Source organism: Vipera berus, assembly GCF_964194415.1.
Source record: "Vipera berus genome assembly, chromosome: 7".
Taxonomy (NCBI): domain Eukaryota; kingdom Metazoa; phylum Chordata; class Lepidosauria; order Squamata; family Viperidae; genus Vipera; species Vipera berus.
Genome location: NC_138209.1, coordinates 37,672,842 through 37,689,893, shown reverse-complemented (window position 1 = coordinate 37,689,893; position 17,052 = coordinate 37,672,842).

The following is a 17,052-nucleotide window of genomic DNA, read 5'->3' as shown; positions in this document are numbered from 1 at the left end:
TTTTAGTTAGCCTAAAGGAAAATACTGACAAGTAAGAATGCATATTGCCTGCTGAGATAGCAGACTAGAGATTGTGTCTAATACTGCTAAGCAAATGTTATCAGATTCTATATGATTTGAAAAATGCCTGATCCCTCTGAGGCCCTAGCTGCAACTTTATATCTTCATATTGATGGAACCCAAATAAAAAGTTAGTTCTATTTGCTCTCTTCAGAAAGTCCAATAAAAAAGAAACTATATTCAAAAAAGTTTGATGTGCCTAAGTTACACAGCTGTTGAACTGTGCTTTCCCCCCCCCTTTTTTTTCTAAGAATGAACAAAGACTAAGGATTTTCAAATATTATTTAGTAAATATTGCCAAAGATTCCATTCTCTTTTATCAGTTATTCTCATATAATTACAGGATAAATTAATTCTTTACTTGATTACTTAAATTACTTTTTCCTGTAAGGAAATAACTCATCTTCTTTTAACAAAAGGACGAGCAGGAAACAGTTGAAAGAATCTTGAAGCACCTTAACCTAGCGTTAGAAAATATAAACATTGAACTATCAAACAATCAAATAGAGCTGGAAGGGACCTTGGAGGTCTTCTAGTCCAACCCCTGCTCAAGCAGGAAACCCTATACCATTTCAGGTAGGTGGCTGTCCAGTCTTAAAAACCTCCAATGATGAAGCACTTACAACTTCTGAAGGCAAGCTGTTCTACTGGTTAAGTGTCCTCACTGTTAGAAAGTTTCTCCTTATTACCAGGTTGCTTCTCTCCTTGAGTAATTTCCATCCATTGTTTCCTGTCTTGCCTTCTGGTGCTTTGGAAAATAAGTTGACCCCCTACTCCTTGGGGCAGCCCCTCAAATACTGGAATACTGCTATCATGTAGTCTTTCTTTTCTCTAGACAGACCATACCTAAATCCTGCAGCCATTCTTCATATGTTTTTGTCTCCAGGCACTTGATCATCTTAGTTGCTCTTCTTTGTTCTTTTTCCAAATCTCAACAACCTTTTTGTAATGTCGTGACCAAAACTGGATGCAGTATTCCAGGTGGGTCTTACTAAGGCTTTATAAGATGGTACTAATACTTCATGTGATTTTGATTCTATGCCTCTGTTTATACAACCAAGGATTGTATTACTTTTTTTGTTGCTGTTGCACACTGCTGGCTTGTGCTTAAGTGATTGTCCACTAGGACTCCAAGGTCCCTCTCACAGTTACTGTTTTTGAGCCAAGTTTTATCTAATCTGTACTTGAACCTTTGGTTTTTCCTGCCTACGTGTTTCATACCTAGGTGTTTTCTCCATATTACGGTAAATTTAATTTTGCTGGATAGGGCCCATTGTTCAAGTCTGTTAAGATCTTTTTGGATCCTGAGCTTGCCTTCTGGGGTGTTGGCTAGTCCTGCCAGCTTAGTGTCATCTGAAATTTTGATGAATTACCCTTCTATTTCCTCATCTAAGTAATTTATGGAGATATTGAGGAATACTGGGCCTAAGATGAAACCTTGTGGTGCCCCACTGCTTATTTACTTCTATGTAGCTATAGTGCTACTAAGGACTACTCTTTGAGTATGGTTTGTCAGCCAGTTACAAATCCATCTGGTGGTGATGCTGTCTATCCCACATTTTTCTAGTTTACCAAGAAATAGTTTGTGGTCTACTTTGTCGAATGCTTTGCTGCTAAGTATACTATACTATTTCACTGGTCTACTAATTTAGTCACTTTGTCAAAGAATTAAATAAGGTTGGTTTAGATAATCTGTGATGGCTACTAGTTATAATTTTATTTCTTTCTAGATGTTCACAGATCTGGGTTTTTAAATTATTTTTTCCAGTATCTTCTCAGGTATTGAGGTTAGGCTGATTGGTTTGTAGTTTCCTGATTCTGTTTTTTTTTTCTCCTTTTTTGAAGATGGGAGCCACATCAGCTCTTTTCCAATCCTCTGGTAATTCCCCAGTGCTCCAGGATTTTTTAAAGATATGGTACAGTGGTTCTGAGATAATATCAGACAGCTCCTTTAGAATTCTGGGATGTAATCCATCAGATCCCAGTGACTTATATTCATCAGGATCAGACAGGTGTTCTCTTACCATTTTCTTGCTTATTTTAATTTTTATTTCTATTCTGTCTTTTACAGTTATGTGTTTGGTAAGTTGGGCTATAGTTTCTTTTTTGCATGGAGACTGATGCAAAAAATGGGTTAACAGCTCTGGTTTCTTTCTGTTGCCTGTTATATCCTCCCAGGAACACCAATGAAAAAAAGAAAAATACTGCTTCTTGAATAGAGCTGTGCAGTGCTTCAGAGCTGAAACTTCAAAAGTAGTCCAGAAATACATTTTGGGGTCATCCCATACTTAATGAACCTCTTTAAAGAAGCTGCATATTTTATTGGGCTTACACAATCCCAGGAAAATATAATTTGGAGTGAGCATCCATGACAAACGTGAACTATAAACTGGGTCTCCTAGTCCAACACTCTAATCATTACACTACATTGGCTCATAATGCTGATATATTCATTATCCCATGCTGGACTCTGGTTTTTGTGTGGGAATTCAGGTTTTCATGGCCAAATAGCAGACATGATTGGAAGACATAAATAGAATATAATACAGCCTTAATATTCTTAATTAGAAAGAATAATGATCTGCAAATATAAGATCTGTATCTATTTTCTCTCAATAACTTTCAGTTCCAATTTTGTGTTAGTAGTTTTATCTAGGGGGAAAAAGACTCTATTGAAATCATCTTCCTCAAAAGTGAATAATTATGTCAATTTTTGATAGCTTTTAATTATATTTTTGGCTCTAGTGGTTGTCATTTTTCTCTATTCATTGGGTTGGAACAGCCAAAAGAGGACTTATTTACTGGAAATATGTATTGGAAGTCCAGAACATCCAAAATCTACAGTCAGTCAACATTTAATTAGAACCAATCAAAATGTAAAAAATAGCCTGATAAATACAAAAACAAGAAGAAAATATATAGTACTGGGCAATGTTGGAATAGAATGATCAAATATGAAAGAATTCATTATCTCTGATTTTCATGATCCATTGAGGGGTTGCTTTCAAATAACATTTTTGGAAATATCCGTTCCATTTACATATGTACATATGGATAACCTATCAGCTGTCTGGCACAGCATAAGCTCTGATCACTTATGGGCCATATGGCTTTTTCATTTTGAAAAATGAAATTTCCCCATTATTGTAAAATATAAACCAAAATGTATTGGACAGCATATCCTTCACTGTAAGTGATATTTAGACGTAAATGAGAACAGTCCTTTAAAAGAATTATTACTTTAGAGCAATTATGACAAATAGATTCTTGCCTCCCTCCTGCATTTTGTTTGTATCTTCTTTCTGCCCACTTTTATTATTCATTTCTCCAGACCTTAAATGAAATGGCAGAAGCACCTATTTTCTGAAGTTGTGTAAACAAAATTAGATTTTTTTTAAAAAAACTGTTATGCCTACTGCCTAAACTTATGGCTTAGTTCTAAAAGCCCATACTTTCTACTATTTAGCATGCAAGGTGGCAGAGCCTGTAACTGAGCTACCTCAACATGGTGCGGAAAGAATTTAGAGATTTATTGTATACTATCAGCAATCACAAAACCCTTTTTTAGTTCTCTGTATCTCAAAGTACAATTAACTGCATGCTCTACCTACAGCACAGTTCCACTAGGGTCACTTACAGCAGCCTCCTTGTTTTCCACTAAATCTAACACTTAATTCTCACTTGATTAAAGAACAGTTAGGACTTCCTAAATCTCACTATAGACACTGAAGGTACAGAAGACATGCTGTTTATGTTTCTCCCTCGTTCCCTTGTAATATATACTATGATAAAGTTTTCAATCTTTCTTGCAGAATGTTCAAATTTCAAATCCCTTACTGTAATTAAAAAAATGTGGTTACATTGTTTTATGCAAAAAAAAGTTTTGAAAAATTGCTTCTTGTGTATTGCCAGTTTAGCCGAGAGGAAACTTTGAAAAATAGGCTTGTAGTGAATAATTATGGCTACTTTTATTTATGTTACAGACACTGAATATAAAATAAACGTAGAAATGTATATTTTTCAGAAAGCAATCTTCATTCACATCTTTATTGACTCCTCATGATGTGAAAAGCTTTTATATTAGTCCACATTACATTCACTACAGAAAGAAAGTAAAAGCAAATGCATCTGAGGATTATGGTATATAAATGTATATATGATAATAAATGTATCTGTCTGTTGTATGCTTTTTTGTTGTAGTGAAGCATATTGCCAAATATAGGAATATTTGCCACACTGAACAAAATTCAGAATAAAGAAGAAAAACTCATAAAACAAATTATAAGTTGGATTCCGAGCTCTCTCCCAATTCTAAGGCATTGACTACCATGCCTGGATTAAGTTTTAGTTCATCATCCAATGCAATAGTTCACCAGCTTAAAAAGATCTATGCATTTAAAAGGAAATCTCTTTTCATGTTTCTATCAACAACCTAAGAGAAATATCAACAACCTAAGATATGCAGATGATACCACTCTAATGGCAGAAAGTGAAGAGGAACTAAAGAGCCTCTTGTTGCAAGTGAAGAAGGAGAGTGCAAAAGTTGGGTTGAAACTCAACATTAAGAAAACCAAGATCATGGCATCCGGCCCTCTCAATTCCTGGCAAATAGATGGGGAAGAAATGGAGGTAATGACAGATTTTATATTCCTGGGCTTCAAGATCACCGTAGACGGGGACTGCAGCCAAAAAATTAAGACGCTTGCTCCTGGGGAATAAAGCCATGGCAAATCTAGACAGCACACTAAAAAGCAGAGACATCACCCTGCCAATAAAAGTGCGTACAGTCAAGGCTATGATCTTCCCAGTTGCAATGTATGGCTGTGAAAGTTGGACCATAAAAAAGGCTGAGCGCCAAAGAATTGAAGCCTTTGAACTATGGTACTAGAAAAGAGCCTAATGCTGGGAAAGATTGAGGGCAATAGAAGAAGGGGATGACAGAGAATGAGGTGGCTGGATGGAGTCACTGAAGCAGAAGGCATGAGCCTAAATGGACTCCAGAAGATGGTAGACAACAGGAAGGCCTGGAGGAATGTTGTCTATGGGATTGCGATGGGTTGGACACGACCACAACTAACAACAACAATCAAGAACTTCTGTTGCAACTGCTGATAAAATTTTGTTCAGTTTCATATAATTATTGCATCTGAACCATATTTTAAGCAATTCTTCATGGTAGCTGAGGCCTAAACATGACAGACCAGGTATATTCCATCCCTCAAGTTTTATAACAATTCAGCAATATGATCTTTCTAATATTGTTTTCCAATATGTAAAATAAAAACTAAAGCCATGAGTGATTTTGGATTTTGATCTGGATCAGAAAAGTTATCTGTCTAATATTTTGCCAACAGCCACATTTTAATATACTAGTCTCTAGGAATGATACTGAAAATTTAAGAACAAAACACAAAAGCTTCCATAAGTAAATAGGTAAATCTATAGAAGCAAGATGGCGGCCGCGGTCGGGAGCTGAGTTTGTGAGCTCCGCGATGGGCTTCTTCTTTGAGCAGCTGAGCGGCTGAGCAGCTGAGCAATTTGTCGTTCCGAGATGGAGTGTGAGAGTGTGGTTGCCGGGCACCGTTTTGTGGTGTGAAGGCTCTCTTTGAGCTGGTCGTGGCGCTGGTGGAGCTGGGGTGGTGACTGAGGATGTGCTTGCTGCTTTGCCGTGACTTCCAGCTGGTGGCGTTTCGGCTCGTGCATTGCTGCAGTGAAGAGACTTCCCCTTCTCCCTTCCTCCCCCCCGACTGAGATGGTGGTTTCTAAGGTCCGTTTCATCTATGGGGTGCTGTTTTGTGCCTGAGGACCTCCCCCCCTCTCTTGGAGTTTTAAGACTGGGGAGTGTGATGGCAGTCCGTATTAATCGCCGTCTGTTAACAGCTGATCAGCGCTGGTTGTTCTCTGAGCTGTTTCCTCCTTTCTCAGGAGGTGAGGGAGGAGCCCTTGCAGGGGCAGGCCGAGGAGTTTAGCCAGCATCTTGTGGACAAAATCGCTCAGATTCAGACTGGTTTAGACTCTGACTGGGCAGAGTCTGATGGGGAGGAATCAAGTGGTCTTGAGAGTATTATCTGGACTGAGTTTGATCCTGTGACTCCCGAGGAGGTGGACAGGATTATTGGGAGGCTGAGCTCTACCACCTGTTTATTGAACCCGTGCCCTTCCTGGCTGGTTTATTCAGCTCGGGAGGAGACACGAGGCTGGTTCCAGGCAGTGATATCTGCTTCTTTGAGTGAGGGTGTCTTTCCCTCTGCCTTGAAGGAAGCGGTGGTGAGACCCCTTCTCAAGAAGCCTGCCTTGGATCCAGCTATTTTGAATAACTATCGTCCGGTCTCCAACCTTCGCTTTTTAGCGAAGGTTGTTGAGAGTGTAGTGGCGCATCAGCTTCCTCTGTTCCTGGAGGAAACTGATTATCTTGACCCATACCAATCGGGTTTCAGGCCTGGATACAGCACAGAGATGGCATTGGTCGTGCTGATGAATGATCTCTGGCGGGCTCGGGGTTGTTCCTCTGTCCTAGTCCTATTAGATCTCTCAGCGGCTTTTGATACTATCGACCATGGTATCCTGCTGCGACGTCTCAGGGGGTTGGGAGTGGGGGGCACTGTTTTACGGTGGTTCTCCTCCTACCTCTTGGGCCATTCGCAGTCGGTGTTGACGGGAGGGCAGAGGTCCACCCTGAGGTCTCTTGTTTGTGGAGTTCCTCAGTGGTCGGTCCTCTCTCCCCTCCTGTTCAATATCTATATGAAGCCACTGGGTGAGATCATTCGTGGTTTTGGGGTGGGGTATCATCAGTACGCTGATGATACCCAACTTTTTCTTTCCACCCCAAACCAACTCAGTGATGCCCTCGATGTGATGTCCCGTTGCCTGGAGGCGGTTCGGGTTTGGATGGGGAGAAACAGGCTCTGACTCAATCCTGCCAAGAGTGAGTGGCTCTGCGTACAGGCATCTCGAGAGAATCATTCTATTCCATCGTTAATGATGGTGGGTGAGGTGTTACCCCCCGTCGATAGGGCTCGCAACTTGGGTGTCCTCCTGGACTCGCGGCTCAGTCTTGAAGATCATATAGGAGCCGTGACCAGGGGGGCTTTTGCCAAGGTCCACCTGGTGCGCCAGTTGCGGCCCTATCTGGACCGAGACATCTTGCGCACAGTCACTCATGCGCTCGTGACCTCCTGGTTAGACTACTACAACGCTCTCTACATGGGGCTGCGCTTCAGGACCACTCGGAGGCTTCAGCTGGTGCAGAATGCAGCCGCGCGAGTTGTGATGGGGGCTTCCCGATACTCCCATGTAACACCTCTGCTCTGCAAGCTGCATTGGCTTCCGGTTGCCCTCCGGGTGAGATTCAAGGTGCTGGTGATGACCTATAAAGCCATAAGTGGCTTGGGTCCGGGATATTTGAGGGAACACCTGCTGCCGGCATCAAGTTCCCTTCGTCCTGTGCGCTCCCACAGGGAGGGCCTTCTCAGGGTGCTGCCGGCAAAGGATTGCCGGCGGGCAACACCCAGGGGGAGGTCCTTCTCTGTGGGCACACCTGCCCTTTAAAACCAGTTACCTGTAGAGCTTAGGACTGCCCCTGATTTTCGTTCGTTCCGCCAGGACCTGAAGACCTGGCTCTTTGAGCTTTCTGGCCAGGACTTAGAATTTTTAATTTTTTAACTTATTGTAATTGGGTTTTTAAATCAGAGTTATAGGGGTTTTAGATTTTTAATCAAGGATAATTTAATCTATTTTAATTGTTATTAACTTTTTGTATTGTATGTTGTTTTAATTTCCTTGTGAACCGCCCTGGGTCCTACGGGAGAAGGGCGGTATATAAGTTCAATAAATAAATAAATAAACATGACCTTTTTTTCTTTTAGTTTCAGAGCTCTCTCACCCATTTCAGAAGTCAACATAGCCACCCATTCCTGATGCTAAATTGCATGTGACTAATTATCAGGGCTTTTTACTTTATTTTTCCTCAGTCTTTTTAGTACTGTTGAGAAAGTATAAAAATATACAGAACCAAAAATCTAATACAACAGCACAGCACATTTTACTAATAGCAAAATTTATATAGCTCTAATTTTCAGGCCTTGTACTTCCATTTGACAATAAAATGCAATCAAATCATATAAAAATGATGCGAAAAGAAGTGAATGAAAGAAACAACTTACAGATTAAGAGGATAAGAGAATTGTTAAGGGGAATGAAAGGTCAATAGCAGAAAAAGTGTATTAACTCAAGTTGTGGATTACTTTTAAACCATTATTTAATAGGAAAGAAAATTACATGCTTCCTGTTTGTGAATGGTCAGTATTCAGTCACTGGATTGTACAATCTTGTTTGAAGCCATGTGACAAAGAAAACATTTTCTGATGCCAAAGCTTTATTTATAAAGTTGACAGAAACTCAGCGCATTGGTGGTCTTCATTAAGAGAAGGATATAAACAAAGACTATTAATTCAACTCTCGTCTTGCCATAGTATGGGAAGTTACAAAGAATGGAATTAATGGTCTTTTCTCTTCCTTTTCCTACTGCTTTGACATTTTCACATTGTCTCAGTGTCTTCACCCTACTCCTGGAGAGTTGTTAAAAAGCTGAACTTCAAATTATGAGGCTTCTAAAATGACACTGTTTAAATATTAATACAATTTTTTGTTTGGTGCCATAAGGTGTGCAAGAATTCAGTGGCATATCAAATACATCACTCTATGACCTTCAGAGTCTATAATCTATAACAGGTATTTTTCAAAAAAAAATCATAGGACTTCTCACCAGTAATGTAGTTATGTGTGTGTGTGTGTGTGTGTATGTGTTTTGTAAAAGAAAAGTCTGTGAGATATCTACTGACTCCTTCATGCTTACAGAAGGAAATTAAATAAACCATTCAGAGCTCAGTTCCATCCAGCTTTCTCTTGAGAAGAAAAGTCAGTTCTGTACTTATGCTACATTCAGTTCTTGTTCCAATAAACAAAAAACTGATGTCCTTTTTTTTGGACAGTTGGAACTTTCTAGAAGCAGCATGTGTTACTTTACATTAAAATAAAAAGTTGTGTTTGGTGGGGAATCTCTCAAGGCAATTAAATATGACTGAATTTTCCATAAAGTCATAAACAACCATTAAAATGGGGCTGTGTTCAAACACATTTTGGCTCAACGGACTGTTGTTAAACCCTTCCTGAACTCACTTTCTCCTGGAGGTATACAAACTTATGATTAGGTTACTATATGCAACTCCTGGATGACTCATCATAACATCTGAACATTTGGAAAGAACATAGCAAGTTTCAGATTTAATTCTTCTGCAATATGGGCAACACAATGTCCTAGCCAGTCGGTGTGATGTGATACAACTGAGTGTGAATTAAGAAGAAGAATTTCAATTGAAAAAAAAATAGAGAAGGCTTGAGAAATATGGATAAAATTTTTTAAACATATCCAGAGTCTCTTAAGATAGGCTCACCTTTGTTATATTAACCAGCATGTGGTTCCAATTCTAACAGCATTGAATATTTGTTCACTGGCTTTTAACTGCACAATTCACTGTGTTTAACTATGGCATGCCCCAAGACACCCCTGTAGAGGTCAAGAATCTGGCATATACTTGGTAGGTTATGGTGGTTATAATCTTAAATTTTACTGGAATAACATTAGACCCTTTGATGTTTAGAAATTGTAGTTATACAGAGCACTTATTCACTAGGGAGGAAGAGGAAAAAGAAGGAAGGAAAATATTTAAAATCATTCCAATATATTGCAATTTTAAGAATATCTGTAAGTGTATTCTATCCTTCTGCCTCAATAAAAAGGCTACATTTTCACTTTACTAGTCACTTAAGTAAAAATAGTTTCATAAGATAAAGGCTGACATTTACTTATTTCTCTCATAGAATGTTACAGTTAGCAATTACCATGAATTAGTTTGTTTGAGCAGAGGTTACCAAATTTTAAAATGGTTCATGTTTTCTTTGACCAAAATCATAAAATAATCTTGATTATTTTTTTTTTTTGAACATGTAGAGAAGGTTAAAGCATTTATCAGAACTACAGTGCATTCAGTCAAAGCTTCCTGTTGGCTGTTGAACATAAAACCTAAACCAAGATTTTGTGCTAGTTTTGCTAATAAGCAAAATGTATCAAAAAGGGTGAAAGTGGACCTTGTGAAATTCCTCTAAATAATGAAAACTAGCTGAAAATAAACACTTTACTTTGGATGTGAGCAACTCATATATTCTGATCCATTTTATGAATTTCAAAGGAAATCCAAACCTATTTAATACAGCAAACATGTGCTGTCTTTATATTTTGCCAAAATGTTTTTCAGCATCTAACCATAAGATTACAAATTGATCTTTCATTTTTATTAGCTCATATTAAACTAATTTTAGGTTTATCACTTAAATAATATTGCTTGCTGCTTGCCTAGTTTTAATAAACTCTATTTGGTCATTCTTAATAACAAACAGTAACAATTGTTGTAATCTACAACTCAACTTCCCATTATTCAGATAAGTACAAACAGACTGCAGCAGCCCAGAACACTAGAAAAAGGAAACAGACCACCTATATAACATCTTCCAACAATATATATATATTTATATTTATATTTATTTGATTTATATACCGCCCTTCTCCCGAAGGACTCAGGGCGGTGTACAGGGCAATAAATACCCAAAGTACAAGATACAAAAATTAAAAACAAATTAAACAATTGTGCCCGATACAATAAATTAGTTAAAATCAATAATTAAAACCTCAAACCCATCAGACCAGGCCGGCTTGTTCAAATAAATAAGTTTTTAGATCACGTTGGAAGGAGCGAAGGTCGGGAGCCATCTGGAGCTCAACCAGTAAATGGTTCCCAAGGTCTGGCGCGCCCACAGAGAAAGCCCTCCCCCTGGGGGTCACCAGTCGACATTCTCTGACCGGTGGCACCCTGAAGAGGCCCTCTCTGTGGGAGCGCACTGGACGGTGGGAAGTTGACGCTGGCCGCAGGTGCTCCCGTAGGTAATCCGGACCCATGCCATGTAGGGCTTTATAGGTCATCACCAGCACCTTGAATCTCACCCGGAGGGCAACTGGAAGCCAATGCAGCTCACGAAGCCTCCGAGTGGTCCTCAAGGGCAGCCCCATGTAGAGGGCATTGCAGTAGTCTAACCGAGAGGTCACAAGTGCATGAGTGACTGTACGCAAGGCATCCCGGTCCAGATAGGGCCGCAACTGGCGCACCAGGCGAACCTGGGCGAAGGCCCCCCTAGTCACAGTTACTATATGATCTTCTAAGGAAAGCTGTGAATCTAGGAGTACACCCAAGTTGCGAGCCCTATCTACAGGGGGTAATAACTCACCCCCCATAGTAAGAGGTGGAATAATCTGAATTTCCCGAGATGCCGGCACGCACAGCCACTCAGTCTTGTCAGGGTTGAGCCGAAGCCTGTTCCTCCCCATCCAGACCCAGACCGCCTCCAGGCAACGGGACATCACGTCCAGGGCATCACTGGGGTGGTTTGGGGTCAAAATTAAAAGCTGGGTATCATCAGCATACTGATGATAACCAACTCCAAAACCACGAATGATCTCACCCAGCGGCTTCATATAGATGTTGTACAGGAGAGGCGAGAGGACCAACCCCCGAGGAACTCCACAAACGAGAGGCCTCAAGGTCGACCTCTGCCCCCCTGCCAACACCGACTGTGAACGTCCCAGAAGGTAGGAGGAGAACCACTGAAGAACAGTGCCTCCCACTCCCAACCCCCTGAGACGCCGCAGCAAGATACCATGGTCGATGGTATCAAAAGCTGCTGAGAGGTCTAATAGGACTAGGACAGAGGAACAACCCCTGTCCCGAGCCCGCCAGAGATCATTCACCAGAGCGACCAATGCCATCTCCGTGCTGTGCCCGGGCCTGAAACCCAATTGGTACGGGTCCAGATAATCAGCTTCCTCCAGGAACAAAGGGAGCTGATGCGCCACCATGCTCTCAACAACCTTCGCAAGAAAGCGAAGGTTGGAGACCAGACGAAAGTTGTTTACTACAGCTGGGTCCAAGGCAGGCTTCTTGAGGAGAGGTCTCACCACCGCCTCCTTCAAGGCGGCAGGGAAACTACCCTCACTCAAGGAAGCAGTTATCACTGTATATACCCAACTTTATCAAAAAGTACTTGACCACTACAGCACAAACAACACAAGCTAGGAAAAGGATAACACCGCCTTTTGTCAAAACATTTCAGAAACAAATGACAAATTATTACAACTTCATGGCATCACCATAGCACAAAAACCAACTAAAGTTTTCCAAGGCATCTTAAGTAAACCAAAAGACCCAGTAGTCCAAGAAAAAAACAGGAGTCATTTATAACATACAGTGTAAGAACTGCAACAGACACTAAACAGGACAGACAGACAGAAGACTAACAAAGTACGGCCATGAATATCAACTAGAGGACATGATGAAAATTCCTTAATATCACAACACACACTCAATTATAGATTCATGTGTGACCATCCTAAACTAAGCTTGCCATTTAGACAAATCAGCCATTCAGATAAACCACATTTACACACCATTCAAAATAGACAATAAAAAAGCTAAGAATAAAGATCAGAATACATCCTCTCCAGGAGCTGACACCCAGATAAGTAGGGATTAATACCAGACAAAATATCAAGCAGAAAACAATATCCTTCTCATATATTATACCATTTGATTTTAAGTGGAGTTATTTCTGATTATTAGTTTTAAATTATAATAAAAATCAGTTTAAGGCTGTATTATACAATATTCTTGTTTATTGCTTGCAGTTGTAGCTATGTAGCTAAGTAACTGCAATATGAATATACAGTAGACATCTAGAAATAAAAATACAATGATGCTGGATGTGTTCTAACACAAATGATACTGGGTGTGTTATAACACAATAATACTGCGGGATAATGCACTGAATGATTAATTAACTGATCCCCCCAAAAGATTTTGATCTCCTACTCCAGAAAAAAGTATTTCTAGGACACATTTACCAGATTTCTGGTATAGTGACTGCTGTATATACATGTAATTTTTTAAAAGATGGCAATTGGGACTACATTATTTTTCTATGTTCCCTGAAAACAATATTTGAATGTATTGTGTGCAAAATCACCTCCAGACACAATCCATGAGTGGAAAAAGGTGGAAAGCATGTTAATGCACAAACCAAATAATTGAAAAACAATAGCATCACATTAACTTTTCCAATAAGATTCAGGTCGTCAGCCTATCTCAATTACCAATAACATACTACACCAAGACGTTTTTATTTAGACTACCAAATCATGTGACAAAGAGTAAAATAATATTTCACATAAATATATGGAATTTGATAACACACATGAACTTTACAAAAGTAAAATTATAACCAACCTGAAAGGTTTTACTTTAAACCTTTCTGTAAGGGCAGTCATGCTGTGTGATCTGTCATCTCACTGAGTGCAGGATTGATTTGACTGATCTGCCTTTATATAAAGGTGAAAAGTATCTCTTACTAGTAAAAGCAAGGCATTCTAAATAATGATAATACTGGTATGTCATGTTGGATGCAGGATGAATCTTGCTTCTGCATGAACTTAATGCTGATTTGTGTTCTTTGTTCTTAATATTATGAAAGGTAAATTTATTGATATGAAAATAATATTCTGGTATCTATTGACAGGATGATAGAAAAATTATACTTCACTTATTATAGGGATCTCCACATAAAGCATTTTCCTTTCCTGAACTCAGTGCAGATGCTTCATTGTGACATTTTTAGATGTTTACCCAATTACACTTTATTTACATTTTTTATTTAATTTTCTTCTTCAAAGTGAACCTTATAGCCTTTGAAGCTTTGCAGATTTTATTTTTTCAAATATAAAAGTGAAAACAAAGCAAAATATAAAGGAGCTAGGACTGAATCATATTAGTAATGCAAACACCATTCCCAGCTTACATTACGTATCACTGATAAACTGAATGAGATGGAACCAATCCATAACAGCATGTGGTTGCGATCACAATCCTTCTGATACAGATTATTAGACACACATAATTTCTCAATAGGATGCAATGGCTGGAGCTCAGTAATGTGCATTAAATAAAAAAAGTAAAAAGGAGCAACTGATTTGATCAATATGAGGTGAAGCAATGTCTTTTTGAAAGTTGATTGAGGTAGCTTCTACTGTGATACTGTATCACATAAAATGAAATCTGTTTTATTCATTGGTAACAAAACACACGTGCATGACTGCAATCCAATACTTGAGAAAGTAGCTATAGTAAAATTTATGCTTGCTTTCATATTAATATATAATGATATAGTCTTCCTCTCTTTCGAAGGCCAGATCCTGAAGTTGAAACTCAAATACTTTGGCCACCTAATGAGAAGGAAGGACTCACTGGAGAAGAGCCTAATGCTGGGAAAGATTGAGGGCAAGAGAAGAAGGGGACGACAGAGAATGAGGTGGCTGGATGGAGTCACTGAAGCAGTAGGCGTGAGCCTAAATGGACTCCAGAAGATGGTAGAGGACAGGAAGGCCTGGAGGAAAGTTGTCCATGGGGTCGCGATGGGTCGGACATGACTTCGCAACAACATAGTCTTCCTGGGTCCAGATATACTTAATACCCTTATTGCCCTGTAATTAATACCCTTATTGTCCTGTAATTGGTTAATATTTTTGCTAACATGAAAGTCATTCATATGAGAAAGTCTTGGGTATTAATCTTCTTGAATCAGTCTAAATCCATGAAACCATTATACCTCAGGATATAGAGCAAGAATGAGCATCTTCCAATCCCTGTCACCTTTGGAGAGTGTGTTTATACTGGACAGAAATGACCCTCAAATTAGCAATATGAATAGATAAAGAACAGGCAGAAAAATAGACAAAGAGGGAAACAAAATAAAACCCTAATTATGGATGTTCCACTGCCATTTATAGCCAGTAGACCTAAACAGTAGTGTCACTGAAGTCACTATTCAGTTAACAGACTAACATGTTAGCTTTTTTATATATACAAGTTTTCTTGATTTTTTAATATTTACGTATACATGTATTTGTGAAACAATATTGCGGTTGGGTAGTTAAAATAAGAAATAACCAGTTGTAAATAGTTTAGGTTGCATCAACAGAGATGTTCACTCTGATTCCCTCAGTTATTACATAGTCAAAATAGGCAAGTTAATACATTTCTAGTTGTAACCTAGTCAATTAATAAAATTTAAAATATATTTTCACTTGTTGTTGTTGTTAGCTGCGAAGTCATGTCCGACCCATCGCGACCCTATGGACAATGTTCCTCCAGGCCTTCTTGTCCTCTACCATCTTCTGGAGTCCATTTAAGCTCACGCCTACTGCTTCAGTGACTCCATCCAGCCACCTCATTCTCTGTCGTCCCCTTCTTCTATTGCCCTCAATCTTTCCCAGCATTAGGCTTTTCTCCAGTGAGTCCTTCCTTCTAATTAGGTGGCCAAAGTATTTGAGTTTTAGCTTCAGGATCTGGCCTTCTAAAGAGCAGTCAGGGTTGATCTCCTCTAGGACTGACCGGTTTGATCGCCTTGCAGTCCAAGGGACTCGCAGGAGTCTTCTCCAGCACCATAGTTCAAAGGCCTCAATTCTTTGGCACTCAGCCTTTTTTATGGTCCAGCTTTCACAGCCATACATTGCAGCTGGGAAGACCATAGCCTTGACTATACGAACTTTTGTTGGCAGGGTGATATCTCTGCTTTTTAGTGTGCTGTCTAGATTTCCATGGCTTTCCTCCCGAGGAGCAAGCATCTTTTAATTTCTAGGCTACAATCCCCATCTGCGGTGATCTTGGAGCCCAGGAAAATAAAATCTGTCACTACCTCCATTTCTTCCCCATCTATTTGCCAGGAATTGAGAGGGCCGGATGCCATGATCTTGGTTTTCTTAATGTTAAGTTTCAACCCAAGTTTTGCACTCTCCTTCTTCACTTGCAACAAGAGGCTTTTTAGTTCTTCTTCACTTTCTGCCATTAGAGTGGTATCATCTGCATATCTTAGGTTGTTGATATTTCTTTCAGCAATCTTAATTCCAATTTTTGATTCATCTAGCCCTGCCTTTCTCATGATGTGCTCTGCATATAAGTTAAATAGGCAGGGCGACAGTATACAGCCTTGCCAGACTACTTTCCCAATTTTGAACCTATCAGTGGTTCCGTGTCCAGTTCTCACTGTTGCTTCTTGGCCCACATATAGGTTTCTCAAGAGACAAATAAGATGGTCTGGTACGCCCATCTTTTTAAGAACTTACCACAGTTTGTTATGATCCACACAATCAAAGGCTTTAGCATAGTCAATGAAGCAGAAGTAGATGTTTTTCTAAAACTCTCTAGCTTTCTCCATGATCCAGCGTATGTTGGCAATTTGATCTCTAGTTCCTTGCCTTTTTGAAATCCTGCCTGTACTTCTGGTAGTTCTCGATCCACATACTGCTGGAGTCTAGCTTGTAGGATTTTAAGCATAACTTTACTAGCATGAGAAATGAGTGCAATGGTGCGATAGTTTGAACATTCTTTGGCACTGCCTTTCTTTGGAATTAGAATGTAAACTGATCTTTTCCAATCCTGTGGCCACTGTTGAGTTCTCCAAATTTGCTGGCAAATTGAGTGTAGCAGTTTTACTGCATCATCTTTTAAGATTTTGAATAGCTCAGCTGGAATACTGTCTTTGTTGTTGCTCAGCTGGAATACTAGCTTTGTTGTTGCTCAGCTTTTCTAAGGCCCACTTCACTTCACATTCTAGGATGTATGGCTCGAGGTCAGTGACCACCTCACTGTGATTACCAGGGACGTTAAGCTCATTCTTGTATAGTTCTTCTGTGTAATTTTGCCACCTCTTCTTAATCTCTTCTGCCTCTGTTAGATCCCTGGCATTTTGGTCCTTTATCATGCCTTTTTTTGCATTAAATGTTCCCTTCATCTCTCCAATTTTCTTTTTTTTTATTGAAAAGTTTTAAAATACATT